At 36.2% G+C, this 14299-nt stretch overlaps 1 protein-coding gene across 3 annotated transcripts in view; it reads left to right on the forward strand.

The window, feature by feature from the left end:
* Nucleotides 1–14299, forward strand: part of MDFIC2 (MyoD family inhibitor domain containing 2) — a 101454-nt gene that overhangs the window by 39697 nt on the left and 47458 nt on the right. The gene's annotated exons all lie outside the window — the stretch shown is intronic.

The raw sequence follows: 14299 nt of genomic DNA on the forward strand, positions 1-14299 counted from the left end.
TTGCATCTGGCAGTACATCTTTACGTATGTTACACAAAACTTATAAAGAAATAACTTTTAAATTATTTGACAATAAATAAGGCCCAAATGAAATGGCCTTCCAGGTCCCCCTAAACCATCCCCCATGATAAACCCCTCTGCATTTACTAAAGGTGTCTTATTTCTTTTTAAAGAAAGAGACCTATTAAGAATGTTTTCACATCTTTTAAAGAGATTTTGTTGAAGACATTTTCCATTATGCTTTTCAAGTTATATTCCACTTAGATTTTTTTCCTCATCATGACTTACTTTATCAGATGATGAGTTTTAACAACGCATTATTTTCCATTTTGCTTTGGCTCCCAGGAATCTCAGAGTTAAATTTTATTCCAAGTCCAGTGCCTATTTTCACTCTAAAGTTACTTGTACATCTATTGATTCCCAATCTTTCCTCATTTGGCTCTTGCTCTTTCATCTTTGTTTAATGGTTGTATTGAAAGCAAAAATTATTGAATGTGAAGAAAGTCCATTCAACACCAGTTTATGTCAACAGCTTTCATTCACTGAACTCCTCTATGTACCAAAGACCGTGCTGAGGACTTTACATGCAGCATCTCATTAATCCTCACAGCAACACTGGAAGGGGTATTATTTCTCTGCCACCCAGATGAAGGAAAACAGGCCTTTGAGAGGTTAGATACGTTCCAAGGTCACAGGGCTCAAAGGTTTGTCTGACTCCAGTGCCTATGCTTTTAACCACTATCTTATCCAGTCTCTGTACATCCTGGGTGCATGAGTATAACAATTACAAAGTATTAGGGGTGATGATGGGGTCAATACCCAGAAAAGAAGATTCAAATCTACATTAACAGTCAGGAGGTAGAGAATGAAGCAAGGAAAATACAGTCACAACCATCAAGGGAAGTTGCAACTGAGATGCTGAGAGGCCACAGGTGAGAGAGAGTGAAGTTGCTGAGGTTTCTGATCTAGCAGATGTGTATTCCACATGCACTGTTTCTGAAGCATAGATGTTAGAATATGAGGAAGAAGGGACAAGCCAACAGAGCAGTCAGGAAAAAGCTACGGTGCACTGACTCCTTAAGAGCAATAGTCATGCCTTTGATTTTAAAAATCTAGCACTGACTCTTGTGAATGATTCAAAGCTTTGACCACTCCAAGTCTTTGAGTAAATATCAGACAAGGCAAAAGAGAACTAAACTGAAATACAATATTTTCTGCTTATGGACATCTGATTTCTGTGCTTTTATCCAGAATTGATGGAATTAAACTTTAAATCCAGCACTGAAGTGCCTATATTCTTACCGTTTGAGTAACTCCTTCTGCAAGGTCTGTTTGGTACTAAAGGAAATTTTTCAAAAAATCTGGGGTCTGCAAGTTCTGCAAATGTTATCACCTTGAGAAAATTACTTCTCTCCTCTGGATTTGGTTTATCCATCAAATGGGAGTATTATCAGTCGGGTTTCCAGCAGTAAAAAGATGGCACATTCTCTAACTGGAAGAGAGTTTTATAGATGGACTATTTTCAAAAGTGTAGGCAGATGTCAGGGAAACCAACAAGAGAGCTCAGTACCTTGGAGCTAGCAAAAATAGGGAAGAAAGTCATTAGCATCTTTACATCTGAAAGTGAAAGGGGAGGCAGCAGTTATGGGCCCCCCAGGTGCTGCATCTGGAGAGAGCAGCTGTATAGAGATGGTGGTCTGACAGAGGCTATGACCCTTCACAGAGGGATGCTGCCCCCGGTGAACCTGAAAGGAAGAATATTGAGGAATAAATAAAATACCAAGACATTTCTCTCCTCCCACCCTCTAATCTCATGATAGGAACTCCTTGCCATTGCCTTAACACAATCAGAAGATGAAAGGCAAGGAAACTGGTATGAGTTCATTTGTGTCCCCCCAAAGACATGTTGAAGGTTTAGTCCCCAGAACCTCAGAATGTGACCTTATTTGGAGACAGGAACATGCAGATGTAATTAGTAAGATGAAGTCACACTGGAGCAGAATGGGTCCCTAAATCCAATATGATTGGTCTCCTTATGAGAAGATGGCCATGAAGACACAGAGACATACAGAGAGAATGCCATATGATGACAGACAGAGATGAGTTACACAACAGCAAGTCAAAGAGTGCCCAAGATTGCAAGCCACTAGAATCTAGGAAGAGGAAAGGAAGGATTCCTCTATAGGTTTCAGAGGGAGCATGCCTCTGCTGACACCTTGATTTTGGATTTCCAGCCTCCAGAACTGTGAGACAATCAATCTTGGTTATTTTATGCCACCTAGTTTGTGGTCCCTTGTTATGGCAGCCACAAGAATCTAATACAAGAGTGTACCAGTGCAGTCCATTCACATCAGACTCTCACTACACAGAGATGGTTGGAAAAGGGTAGAAAGTGAATCTGGAGGAGCAAATAAAAATTAGCTAGGAGAGGGGTAATCTAGAAAACCCTGCTCAGCTCTAATTTCAGAGACAGCCATGAATCGAGCAGACAGGTCCCTGCCCTTCAAGTGCTTCCATTTTCTTCCAACATGACCAAGACCTGAGTGGAAGACAACTGATTGCTTTATTTAGACTGATACAGGTCAGTTGTTCTTGAATGACAACGTGAAGTTCCAACCCTTACTCTTTCTTTTAGGTTTCTAACATTGACTACGAATAGAATGCATCCTGGGAAATGGCTAGAGCTGAGGCTGTAGAGCCCTTGGACAAAGGGCCACATAATAAAGGATCTTGTCTGCCATCCTGGGACATTTGAATACAAACTGAGAACTACTGGGCGCCACCGGTCAATTTTAAGTAGGGACTGACCTGATACGTGCATTATCTTGCTCTAGTTAGTTAACGCTAACTTCAGGATCTTTCTCTATTAGATCTCTTGTAGCTTTCTTTACCTTTTTAGTTGTTTCTCAATTTTACACATAAAATTTAATTATAAAAATAACAGGTTCACCATTAGAGTATGCCCTTAAAAATTTAAAGAAAGAAATTATCTATAGCCATCACCTACTGTCAGCATTTTTGTGTGTTTCTCTCCAGTTTTATATTTTATTGCATAAATAACATTTTATTGTAAGGTTCCCTAGTGATGGCTATTTATATAATTTTAGAGTTTTCAATATTTAAAACATGCTTCGATACATACTCATACATAAAGCTTCGACTGCATAGTTTCTTTTCCCTTTCAATAAATTTCCAGCAGTGTGAGAGCTGGGTTAGAGCGTATGAATATTTCAAAAGATTGTGCCAATCAGTACTCTCCATCCGCAGTTGAGAGAAACTCAGATCGTACTAACTTAAAGATGAGACTCTACTGGCTTGTATGACCGGATAGTCTAGGGATTGATCTGGAGTTATGGCTGCATCCAGAGTTTATGAGTATCTGTGTGTGCATATAGATGTGTATGTGTGTGTGGTATTCTCAAATGAAGTTATCTGTCCAATAAGTGTACTGTAAATATTTTCTCCACATATGACTTTTTAAATTTTCTTAATGATGTCTTTTAAAGAGCAGATATTTTAATTTTGATAAGCCCAATTTATTAATTTTTTTATGGTTCATCCTTTTAGTGTCCTGAGAAATCTTTGCCAACTCTAACATTCAAGTGGCAAAGACTTTTTCTTTATTCTAGAAAAGAACAGTTTTTGCATTTACATTTAGATCCACTTAAAGTTAATTTTTTGTGCATGATGTTAGATGAAAGTTAGGATTTTTTTAATTTGTCCATATGAATAGCCAGATGTTCTAGTACCAATTGTTGAGAAGACTATTCATTTCGTTCATTGAATTAACCTGGCATCTTTGTCAAAAATCAGTTGTTTGGTAGGTTTTAGCGCACATATCTTACACGTATGTCCTTAAATTTATTCCTCGGTATTTAACAGTTTTTGATGCTATTGTAAATGGCATTGACTTCAAATTTATTTTCCAATTCTCTCTTTCTCTCTCCCTCCATCTTACAGCCCTCCTGTCTATGATTCTCCTTTTTTTTTTTTGCCTCTTGCTCATATTCTCTCCTGCCACAAACAGGTTCTCTCCAAGAGGAAAAATGACCACTGACATTCCTAAACCGTAACTGTTTAAAGTTCATAATCCAAAAGGAAGAGAGTTTTCCCTGTTAGCTCCATCAAAAAATTCCCAAAGAAGTCTATCCTTGAACTGCCTGAGGGACTAGATATAACAGGTTTTCAGGAAGTGGAAAGAATTTGCCAAAGAAACCCCTTTCCAATATGGACGAAAAGTACTGGAATGAAAGGCACTGGACAAAAGGATAGGCAATCGAGTCCTCTATAATAATCATGACATATGTTGTCAAATTGCTTTCTAGAAAAGTTGTGCTGATTTACACTTCCATAAACACTGTACAAATAGTCTCTTTCTTTTTTCATAGATCTATGTTCTATTTGATTTTCATCATCAAACCTCTGAACTTTATATTGACTAGATATTTTTCCTACCACTGATCTTGCCCTCCTCTCTTTGTGGACTTTGCTTAGCCCACAAAGTGTGGCTTTTCTTGGGCTTCACAGTGAGGACAAATTTTAATCCACTTCCAGGGAATTAAAAGCATCTGCTAAAATCGCGAGTATCCATCTAAAGAAGTTTATTTAAGCTTCTATTTACCAACATAGAGGAAATAGCCTGTCTACATTGAATTGTAGTATTATTATGTTAAACATGTTGAGAAGCTCTTAATTTGGACGTAAATTATTAAAAGGGGAATTTCTCACAGTCAGAATAAACGAGAAGACCAATATATTATCATTTGACCATTTCCGTTGCTTCTCCACACTTCTAGAAAAGGAGGGGCATATCTTATAACCTTAGGCTTTCCTGTATAATGCATTATTTATTTTACTGATGGAACAGAAAGTGGCATAGATTTTCCAATATTATACTAATTTCTTTAATGTCACTAGCGTTCCAATATACAACACTTAGAAGAACTAACTGAACAACTGGGTCCTGAGATTCTCAAAGAGTGAATATACCTCCCTAAATTAGAATTGGTAACATAAGCTTTTAATAGTTACTGTTTACAGTCAGCATTCCATCTTACAGAAACCTTAGAAATTAGTTTACACAATAGATCATCACAGGGAGTGTTGGTAAAAAGGCCAAACCATGTCCCTCAAATTATGGGTACATTTCTGTATGACTCAGAGAATCTGGAACATAGATACATAGATATACACATCTATGTATGACTCAGAGAACCTGAAACATAGATACATGTTATCTTGATTCCAAGAAAGTGGCTTTATTTTCACTAGCAACAGTTTATAATATAATTAAGGTCTTAACATTTCCATCTGAATTACAAGTACCTGTCATAAAGAATTATTCCTTATCATGGGGAAACTAATAGATAAAATTCTTTGACTTTGTTAGTTTTTGCACCATTACCGGGAACCCTGAATTTTTGATATATTATTATTATTTGTACAAAAAAAGAATTTCGGTTACCCTTTTCACACCTTAAATTGGTTCTATTCTAATAGAGAGAGAGGAGAAGGTAGATCCTGATTTTGAGTGTAATTTACAAATTGTACTAATTCTCTAGATAATTAAGTTTTTTTGCATAAAATTCTCAGGCTCCACAATCTAGACATAACCAAGGAGTTAAAGTATTTTTCAAAGCTGACAGAGGCTTCCTTCAGTTGCTATGCGTTGTCCCTAATTCCCAGTGTTTAGAGAGAACATGAAGCACAGTTGAGGAACAGGCTGCTTACAGACTCCCGAATCACAGAACCAACGGACTTATTCCTGCTTATCACGAACCAAATGTCAAGAACAGCCCAGATTCATCTTTGGCCCCTTTATTTGTGTACTTGTGATGCCTATAACATTACAAAATATTTTTCATAGTTTTGTTTTACTAAAAAAAGAAAATTATCAGTCATTAGTACACTCTACTTTTTATGCTGTCGTTTATTAATATGTATTTTAAATTCCTTTTAATTTTCTCGTAATGACATATCTCACAATAACTTCCTCGATACTAAGGGATCAGCCTGGTTTAAGAACTTCGCTTGCTTGTTATTTTCACTAACTGAACTATGCACCGTTAATTGATCCATATCTTTCATCTGCGCTTCTCACTTCTTCAAGTTGGTTCCCGACTCATTCCAAAAATTATTACTATAAAATTATAGGAAACAATATAAATGCCCTAAGTCTATTACCGGTCACATGCATAGGAATATTATGAAATTATTAAAGAGAAATGTTAAAGTAGAAAAAAAGAAAAAGAAAAACTATTGCATATAATAAGCTCTCACTTTTTAAATAAAAGCAGGGGTGCTATTATATGCATAAATCATGTATAGAAGAATACGCAAGAAACTACCCACACTTTAATCTCTATGAGAGGTGACTGGTCACCCCATTGAGCTGGGGTGGTTGAGTGACAGTAGGACTTCTCATTTTCATTTGATAATCTTGAGAAAAAAACTACCTGTTTCCACCACTATAATTAACTTAAGTAATGGACTTCTTGATAATCCTTATTTTTTAGAAGAAAACTTATTTCCACTTTTTGGTTATTAAGCGCAACTATCTCTGCCACCTATTAGGGAAAACAGACTTGTATTTATTATTCCAAAAGTATTCTAAGTGAAAAGTAATTTTTCCCAATGTTCAGGGGAAGGAAAGCCCCCAAAAAGTTTATTTTTGCTTTTATATCCTTTGTATCTAAGATGGATTATGTTATTTCAGTTTGTACTCACATCTGTTTATAATAACGTAAAACGTATAAAACAAAATAATAATTGAGAATAATTGCACAAGATTGAATAAAAATAAGCAATTTTAGAATGTTTGGGGTTGAGTCTTTTTTAAAAAAGATTCTTTTAAGTAGTCTTAAAATATGGCTTTAATTTATCCATTAAATTCAACAGAATTCAAGTACCGACTTTATAGCTGTTAAAATCATGCAATTGACACTAATGTTTTATCATTACTATTTAGCATACAATTTTTTTGTAATTGGAACTTGGTTTTGTTATGTACAATTACCCAAAAATTGTAGTGTTCTGAAAAGAATATTAAAAATATAAATATGCCTACTAAATAACTGTTATTTAAATCAAACTATATAGATTCATAATTAACCTTATTTCTGCATTTGTTAACCCTTTTTTTTTTTATTCTGCTGAACTAGCTATATTATACCAATGATGATCATAGAAAAGCTTCTGGATTTTATTTTGTTTTGTTTTTAGATGTGATTGTACATTTTTAATATATTTAAATATTTTTATCTCCTAGAACAGAATTTTTCCCTTAGGTTTACTTGATGCAAGAGTTTCAAACTCCTCTAAATGGGTTATGACATGGTCTTGTTGGATGTTTCGTGTTCAGAGTTCAAGGTCTGGATGAAACAGTTTCAATGTGGAAATAAGGTGGACAGATAATCCTTGCCCTCTCCCACTTACAGCAGTCAAGGCTCTGGGTATGCGACAACCTTTCATGTCGCACTCACCTTTATCTATTCAGCTCCTTCCACACTGACCTTCCCATTGGCCACCACACATACACCTACCTCCGAATCTTTGCACTTTCTGTTCCCGACGAATGACATGATCTTTCCTGTCCACATGCTCACTTTACCACTTCACTCAGGTCTTTACTAAAATATTTCAGTAAGGATCTACCCTGCTACCCTTTCTAAAATATCACGTCTTGCTTTTCTGCTATATTTCTTCTCCTTAGCACTTAGCACAACTTAAAATATTTTTCATTTTACTTTCATTTTTTTTATGGTGTGTTTCATGAACAGAATGTTAACTCTATGAAGATTTCTGTTTGGTTTTTCTGTTGTTGTATCCACAGAATCTAGAACAGTGCTAGGCATGTAACAGGTGTTCCAAACATTTTTTTTTAATAAATGAAAGGCAATACAGTGCCTACACAACAAAGCCAGTTGGAGGCAAATAGCTCCCTCCTATAAGTGTGACACATGTTCTCCAGTTTACCGTGGATGTCTCATTCCTATTAGCTGGCCCACTTTATTGATTTATGTTGTTTGCCTGGCTTTGTTTAACTTTTGAGATGATAACCTTGGAATCATGAGTCTAACCTATTACTCTCTAACCCGTCTTAAGGGAACTACTTAGCTCAATAATCCATTTGACAGATATTACTATAACAGCTTATATCCTCAGTTGAGACTCGCTCCCCGCTCTACCCATCAAAAGAAGGTTATTCATTGATGTAAATGAGGTGGCACTTGTGAAAGGTTTACGTGACATTAGCATGACCCACCATATCCAAATGGAAAATCACAGCATGTAATATTTTACTTTACTTTAAGCCTAAGGGATATATTGGGTAAGAATTCCACTCAGACTATGTGTATTTCCATTTCCAAAATTATTTCAAGTTTGCAAAAACCTTCTACTTTGTTCTCTTTCACCAAGTAACAGGTTTGAAGATTGATCAATTACATATGACACATAACTTCATTGAATCAAATCAAATCTATATGAGCTGAAGTCAAATTGCAGCTTCAAAGCTAGCATAGAACCAAAAGACTTAATTAAGAACAGAAAAGATGTCACCCTTTAGATCAGCACCTCCTAACCTACGCAGAATGCTATTTTGAAGACTCCGGTTAAGGAACTAGAATTGGCACACTGTATCAGTCAGATATTGCCATAAAAATACTGTCTAACAAACCACCCCAGATTTCAATGGCAAGTGACAACAGCATTTATTTCTTACTTGCATATCTATGAGTCAGTTGCAATTTGGCTAATCTAGGCTGGGTGCAGTAGGTCTTAGCTGGAAATTGCAGATTGGGTCCAGGTCTGCCCTACATGTCCCTCATCTTTCTTGGACTAGCAACTATCTAGGCATGTTATTCTCAACGCAAAGGGCAGGAGCCCACATCTGCAGGTAGATTGCTCTCATCATATTCTTGATCTTGGCCAAGTCAAGTCACAACGTTAAACTCTCCCAAAAGTAGCAAGGATGTGTTCTCCACCCATCATGAGCCAGAGCAAGAGTGTGCAAGTAAAATGCTATTTTGGTGAGTGAAAATTTTAGACTAATAAATTAATCTAATATACACTCTATTATATGCAAGTAGACAGAGACCTAGTATACCTGTAATCCTAGACCTCACTATGCACAGTCAGATCAAACGAAATTCACACAGTGCCCTTATTACGGCTAAGATGAACTCCCAACATAGAATATGAAGACTGAAGGCTGTGGTAAATCACTTTACCTTCTGGACATGAAGTTCTAAGAACGCAGATGGTAGAAGTGAAACTCTACAAAGCACTGGCATCTCAAAATCCTGAGACAGCAATAACCACAGAACCTGAGGAGTCACTTTGTCTCCAAAGATGTGGGCAGAAACCACCTTTTTGCAATTTCTCTAATGGAATTACAATTAACCACAGGCTTGTTGTGGAATAAGGCTCCACTGGGTATTACAAGTTTGGCTTAATGAATACAATTCAATAGTGTACAGCGTAGTCTCTAAGCGTCTCTGGAAAGGTATTTAAACAGTGATTTCACAAATATTACTTTTAATCAGATCACACCGGCACATATCATTATTTTATGGTTTATCTTTCTCTAAATAGACTAAATTTTATCAAAGATCACTTTTTTAGCCAAATGTGCTATATAGTTTTGATGAAGTCTTCTTATTATTTGACAATCTGCCCACTAAACCTGGCTTCCCCTGAAAAGAACAGTGTGCTGAAGAAAAATACATATGTTTATGTCTATAAATCCAAAGGGAACACAATATTTTCTTGGTCCCAGATTGCAAGATGCTTCCAGGACAAACAAAGGATTGCCAGTGGAAACTCTGGATATTAGTATTTGAAGTGTTCTGGGGACGCTGGAAATTTTTGTGAAACAAAAACATACAGTAATTTGAAATTACACATATTCACAGAACAAACTTTTGCCAAACTGGCCGCTCAGAGACTATTTTTCCGCCCAAATAGTTTAATGGTTTTTCTTTTAAGTATTAGTTGAAAATATTTACCTACAAGCTCAAAGGAATGTCCTGGAGTTGATTGAAATTTGGAAAACATTCTGAGTTTTTAAAAAATGATTCATTATGAATAAAAATACAGAATGTTTTCTTGTCAATAACAATAAAATCTGAAACATAGGGTGTGGCCTCTTCTCAATTACCTAAAAAACGTCATTGACACCAATAAAGTTATAAGTAATTTAAAAATTATATACTAAGAGAATAGAATTAATAAGTACAATGAGAGAGATTTCAGACTTTAGCTACACAAGATGAGAAGAATCAAGAATCCCAAACTCAAGAATTAAGAGGCCTGACTCAAGAAGTTGCGAGAAAGTGTTGAAACTCCAAATCTCTCAAAATATTTATTGAACAGAGAAAAATAACTAGAACAGATTGTAAAAGAAATCCCTTGGCTTAAACCAGTAAATGGAAGAGGGGACATAAAATTTGCACAACCTGACCATGCCCTTTGTTTAAAAACAATAACTTAATAAGCAACTTGAAACTAGAAGTTCTCCCTAGATTTTAAACCAAAATAGCTCAACATCAGCTGGATCAGTGGATCTAACTATGTGCTATAACATAGGCCACTTGGCATACTGTTCACTTTTTTGCCAGAAAACTCCCTCGCCTCCTCAAGAATGTTTTTCATTAGAGTTAGCAAATAAAGGAATTTTAGTTCTTTATTTTATGACCACTGGCATCAGCGGTTACCATTTGAAATAACTACCGTATCTTAGCAACTCTAATCTTAACAAAATAAATACAGCAAGGAGCAAACAGGCTTCATGCCACGCTAGTGTCTCATCAACATCCAAAAAAGGGAAAGGGAGGAATAAAGGGAGGATGACTCTCATCACACTGGTACTCTGGGCTTGGCAGCTCTCCCATGGCCAAAAACATTACATTTCTTTCCATTTTCACAGTAGGGGCACCTGCAATGATATATTTCAGGAAAAAATTCACTTAGACCTACAGGGACAGCCCTGATGGAGAGAGGGAAAAGGATGATTAATCAGAACACAGAAGATATAAGGGAATAAATAGAAATTTAATTATTTTCTGCTCCCTTTTCTCCTGGGACATGGTGGTCACAACAATGGCGGCATCTGTTAGTTTCTGCTAAATTTCATCCAAACCAGTGTTCATACTTTCACAGCATGCTAAGTTTCCTCCCTTAGACATGAAAGCCTGAGGTAGCTCTAAATTTTGACTCAAATAAGAAAGAAGGCAGAAAAGAAATCTTGAGGGAATGAATGAATGAATCTAGTTCTGTCCTCTCGAATTGGTTAGGAAATGTTAAAGACACAAAGCTCTTGAAACCTACTTCATACCTTTGGATAGATTACTTAAATCTCTGTTCAACTTGGTACAAACACGCACATCTGTCCGAAGTCAGTCTGAGGCTTTGAAATTTAAAGGAAAGATCAGAGATGTTGTGGCTAGACCAACTTGAGTACAGACATCCGTGTTGTAGTTTTCTGGCTCTATGAACTTATTACATCCCACATAGCGTCTCTGAGCTTCAGTTTCTTCTTCAGGTAACTGGGATAAAATTCACAGGAAGAAAAGATGGCTGTGAAGTCATCAATTGGAATAATGTTTGTAAAACAACCCAGCCCATTTCCTTCTAAGTTGATTTACCATCAACAAAGTTAATTTGCTTTCTTTCTCTTGATTTCCTTTCATCTGAGTCATACAGGCCACCATCAGCAAACACATCACACATGGCAGCCTACTCAATACGATCCTGTTATACACTAACCAGGTTTATCACCACTCCCCAGAATGTTCAGCTCTTGAATTCTTTAACTTTCGAATTTGTTGCATCCTGTCCATCTCCAATTTTGAATGGATATCTTGTTTAAGCCTTCATTACCTCCTGTCTGAACCATTGATTGCAAGAGCCCAAACATTGCTCTTGTCCCTTCCAATCTGCTGCCAGCATTCTCTTTCTAAATTTGACCATGTATTTTCCTGCTTTAAATTCTCCTTTCTATGATATATGGGGCCTCCAAGTTCTGAGTTATGTGTATTTCTCAAGTCCCATTTCCTGGAATTCTTTCTACCCTGAACCTTACACTCCAATCAAATCAGTCTGCTTCTAATGCTGCTTCATGACTCAATGCTTTGGCAATTGTTATACCCTCTACATAAAATGCTTTTTTGTCCACTTGATAAATTCCTTCAGAACCCAACTCGAGTGTTATCTCCCCTGTGAAGACATTCCCCCAATCTCTTTAGAAGGTTGATAACATTCTACATGGGACCGTGGCAGTACAATATACTGTCTTTATAGCACTTAACTACAATGCATTACAATCATTTACTTCCTTTGTGTGTCTCTCCCATTAGACTATGAGTCAAAGAGTCCTGAGGTCAGAGATTACGGTTTAGTATTCCCACTGCTGGGCATAGAGCCTGAAAGTAGTAGGTACTCAATAAATGTTAGCCCATCTCCTCTACCACTCTCCTCCCTGCCCTCCAAATAATAAAAAATATGGATTAAATTGACTTGTTTGAACTTTCATTTTGATCATCTTGACTGAAAATTTTACTTCGTTTGTTAATGTAATGTCTAATATAATCTAAAAGTAGAGTAAGCAACTCTTTACCACAGAAAATAGAAACTTACAACTTAAGAGAAAAAAAATTTGACGTTATTTTTGTGTTCTTTGAATACTTCTAGTTTCTGTTTTCTTGATGACTGTAATCTCACTTTGTGTGTTTGTAACCTTGACTCTTCCTTAAGGTTCTATCTCATTCTGCTTCTTGCTACCCTCACCCCTCCTCCTTCGTATTTCCTTGGCAAACTCCCATAGCATGTATACAACAGGAACAAAACCAATGGCAATGATGATGGGGATAAAAAGACTTACTTTTTCTATTAAAAGGTCATAAAATTCTGAGTTTTAAGACAGATATAATCTTACATATTAAAATTCTAACACAATGGAGTTTCAGCTTGGGTCGGTGGTTCAAAAGTTGGTACAGTGCCTAAGATAAAAATTCTATAAATTTAAAGTCTTCCAAGAAAACTCTTAATACATTCATATAATAGATAACGTACGTTACACAAGTAAGAATACATATGAAGTGCCCAAGGGTACAGTTGACGATCTTAAGTTAAATGTTTCTATAATCCTACTTTCCTGGTAGGCTAAAAAATAATACTTCACTAATTCTCCCCAACTCTAGGAGAGTCACCCTCAACCATCTAAACCTAAACTAGTCCCAGCCCTGTAAGAAATGCTGCCAGAGAAATACTGCCTCTACCTTACTGCCAAGAGGGTGTCAAATTTTATCTCGTGCATGCTGAAGAATATCTTGAAATGGAAATGAAACTATAGAGGGGAATATTATCATTATGTCTGAAAATGGAGAGAAATGACAAAAAGTCAGGGAAAGAAGAGAAAATAAATTCAATGATCAGAAAATAAATTCATTCAAGTAACACGGGTTGAGTTCCCACCATCTGTTTGGCACCATATCTGGTATTCCGGAAAATAAATTTTTAAAAAATTCTCTATCCTTCATGGGCAGTCAGGGAGACAGACAGACATCCATGGATTATTATGCTGTGACCCAAACCTTATATTGTTCAAGAATATTCTGTTCGAGACCTATAATCATGAATTGTTGAGCAAAGAGTCACATCTAAACATAATATTGTGAGTTACTATTCTGTGAGAAAAAGAGATTTACAAATCTTTAAGATGGCAATGTTGTTTTAAGGATAACAAAAAATAAAGTTCTATTTTTTTCCTAAAAACTTTCTTTACCCCAATTGTAACCTACTTTCTAAACAGTACACTAAGCCTTGCTTTTATAGTTAGGATTGCCAAATTTTAATAGAGAATACCAGTTAAATTTAAATATCAGATAAATGATGTTTAATTTTTTAGTATTAAGAATATCCCACATATTTTAATATAAATGTAGGCTTTTGTCATTTTCAGTATTGTCTATCCCACACATTGCATAGGACATACTCATACTAAAAACTTATGTGTCATTTATCTGAAATTGAAATTTCACTGAGGAGTCTGTACTTCTATTTAGTAAATCTGGTAACTCTGTTTATAGTGGTGCCCATCCAGTCCTCAGACTCCCCACTTTGAGGTCACTCTCTGTTGTTTTAATGGATGCAATGGATCACACGATGACTGAGATAGAAAGCAGCCTCCTCAGCCTTGTGTATACAGCAGAAAGGTTTCCTAAGCTTGTAGACTTAGACAATTATATTCCCAGCTTCTTTCCTAAACGCTTCTGGTTTATCGCACAAGTCACAAAGTGTG

This window comes from Equus caballus, chromosome 16, assembly GCF_041296265.1.
Source record: "Equus caballus isolate H_3958 breed thoroughbred chromosome 16, TB-T2T, whole genome shotgun sequence".
In the NCBI taxonomy this organism is placed as follows: domain Eukaryota; kingdom Metazoa; phylum Chordata; class Mammalia; order Perissodactyla; family Equidae; genus Equus; species Equus caballus.